Source organism: Otolemur garnettii, unplaced genomic scaffold (assembly GCF_000181295.1).
Source record: "Otolemur garnettii isolate 467f Iridium unplaced genomic scaffold, OtoGar3 scaffold00006, whole genome shotgun sequence".
NCBI lineage: Eukaryota > Metazoa > Chordata > Mammalia > Primates > Galagidae > Otolemur > Otolemur garnettii.
In genome coordinates, this window is record NW_003852401.1 from 34,656,406 (window position 1) to 34,659,282 (window position 2,877).

The following is a 2,877-nucleotide window of genomic DNA, read 5'->3' on the forward strand; positions in this document are numbered from 1 at the left end:
AAAAAAAAAAAAATCAACTTGATCAGATATAAAACAATTTAGAAACCTTTAAAGGCGTATTGAGAAAAACCAGGCTTTTTAAAAAAACATGTTTGTTATTACCAAAAAAGACATCTTTAGATAAAAATAAAAAAAAAAAACCCATGCTGCACAGATAATGCAGATAGTTCTAGTTATTTGGTCAACGCGCAGAAAGCAGGCACTTAAGGTCTTCAGCTCCAATCTTTGGTTTGTTTATTTTTGCTGGAATTTCATACTCGTTTCTTCTTGTTGATGACTAAACGGATGATGGTGGAGATGGTAAACCAGCATTGACTCAGCCCCGCCCAGCTCAGCCTCAGCCGGTGGATCGGCTGCTTTTATCTCTTTGCCATCTTGTGGTTTAGAGTTTTCTGGGTTTCTGCTTCGGTAATTGAAGTTGCGAGGGTACCAACGTTGAGGCGGCTGCTGACCGTGGGTCTCATCTCCTTGATTCTCTCTCCCCTTCACTGCTGACCTCTCTGGGCTGTTTTTGGCGAGGAGGGCCCCTGTGGAATCGTAGTCTGTAACCGGGAGTATATTCTGTCTTACTAGTCTACCTTGTCCTCCTGCGCCCTGGTTGTCAGCACCTCCATCACTTCCCCTGCACAGGAGGGTTGGAACACTGTGGTCGCTGCCCATAGGGTCTCCGCACGTAGGAGAGGGTGGAAAGTGGGAACCTTCGCCTGCGGCAGGGCCGGCGTTGTTGGGCCTGGCCTTCAGGAGCACTCTCAGACCCCTCGTTCTTTCCCCGCTCTCACTATTCTGGTGATTCTGCTGGAAATTGCGTGGAGGCCCCTGCGACGTGCATAGTGCCTACAATGGTTACGGTCTGTGCGTATTTACTGCCTTGAACCGGAATTCCCCCAGGGCCTGTAACGTCTGCTGCCTCCGCACCATTTTCTCCTTCAACCTCAAACTCCACAGTCCCTCCATCTCCTGCACTGCGAAGGGGCCTCCTGGGTTATTCTTCTTTATGGCAGTCTGGTGTACGCATACATCTTCCCTGGTGTCATTCCTGTTGATGAAACCATATCCATTTCTTACATGGAACCCTTTTACTGTTCGGAAAATCCCTGCGATGACCTTCTTGTTCCCGCCGGTAGGCGGCAGGCGCCACCCATGTGAGGCCGCCCAGGGACACCCCTCCCTGCGCCGCTGCGGGTGGCGCTGGACTTGATGTGGGCAGCGCTGAGGGTGCGGGGTGCGGGGATGGCGGGCGGCTCCTGGGTCTCAGCCTCGCCGCTGCTTATGGTTGCGGTGATGGTGTCTGCGGCCGGCTCCAACAGCTGCGGCCCTCCGGATGTGTGATAGTCACTAGGCCGGCGGTGGCGGTGGGGCTGCTCAGGGCTCTCAGAGGTCCGCTCTCCGCTCCCACTACCCATCGAACTCTCCAGTTTGGTTTTTACATTTTAGGAAGACGGGAATTGCAGGTAAAATCATAAATCAGTCTGCGGAGGGCACGCATTGGTTTGGCCTACAAAGGTGGGGCATCTCAAAGCAGGGGCGTACAGGTTACAGGTGGGTTCAAAGATTTTTTGATTTGTAATTAGAAATACAAAGCTTTCTCCTGCCAGGCGCAGCGGCTCATGCCCGTAATCCTAGCATCCTGGGAGGCTGAGGTGGGCGGATTGCTTGAGCTCAGGTGTTAGATACCAGCCTAAGCAAGAGTGAGACCCCATTTCTACTAAAAAATAGAAAAAGGCTGGGCTCCCGGAGCTCAGTGGTTAGGGAGCCAGCCACATACACTGGGACTGGCAGGTTTGAACCTGGCCTAGGCCCGCTAAACAACAATGACAACTACAACAAAAAAATAGCCGGGGGTTGTGGTGGGCATTTGTAGTCCCAGCTACTTAGAAGGCTGAGGCAAGAGAATTGCTTAAGCCCAAAAGTATGAGGTTGCTGTGAGCTGTGATGTCATAGCACTCTACTGAGGGCAACATAGTGAGACTCTGTATCAAAAAACTATATAAGTAAATAAATAAAAATAAAACATAGAAAAACTAGCCAGGCTTGTGATGAGCACCTGTAGTCCCAGCTACTTGGGAGACAGAGGCAAGAGGATTGTTCAAGTTCAAGAGTTTGAGGTTGCTGTGAGTTATTATGCCATGGCACTCTACCCAGGGTGACAGAATGAAACTCTAGAAAGAAAGGAAAGGAAGGAAGGGAGAAAGAGAGAAGCTTTGTCTAGGCTTGGGATATTTTAAGTCAAGATAAGTAAGGAAGTCTGTTAATCAAAGACCATCTGCAGTATACAACTGCAAGTTATCTGTTAAGCAAATTGATGACTCTCTGGTGTTTTATTTTATGCTCTGCATTGCTTTTGGTCTTAATAATTCAGTGTCTTGCCGTCACAAAGAATCTCTTTTCTCAGTCTTTTTTTATTTTAATTCAAAGTCTCATTTTATTACCTTGGTAGAGTGCCGTGGCTCACAGTAACCTCAAACTCTTCCGCCCCAGGGATCCTCTTGCCTTAGCCTCCCAAGTAGCTGAGATTACAGGCGCCCACAATACCCGGCTATGTTTAGAGATGGTGTCTAACACTGGCTCAGGCTGGTCTCAAACTCCTGAGCTCAAGCAATCTACCCGCCTCAGCCTCCCAGAGTGCTAGGATTATACACATCAGCCATCTTGCCCAGCCCTGTTTTCTCAGTCTTACAATTTCTATTTTAACATTAATATTGGTCAATTGTTGAGTCTAAACTCCGAAAGGAAAGGAGTATAATGAAGCCTGCATGATTCCCTTCCCTTCCTGGCTAGGAACTTAGTTTAGAACATTAGTTTAGAACATTCTTCTGGGGTCCCTTTGGCCAAGAGGTGTTTGGTCAGTTGGGGCTTAGCATTATATTTTAATTCAGA

General features: G+C 48.4%; 1 pseudogene; it reads right to left on the minus strand.

The window, feature by feature from the left end:
• Positions 1-234: 234 nt before the first annotated feature.
• Positions 235-1,403, minus strand: LOC100943931 (annotated as a pseudogene).
• Between the last annotated feature and the right edge of the window lie 1,474 nt (positions 1,404-2,877).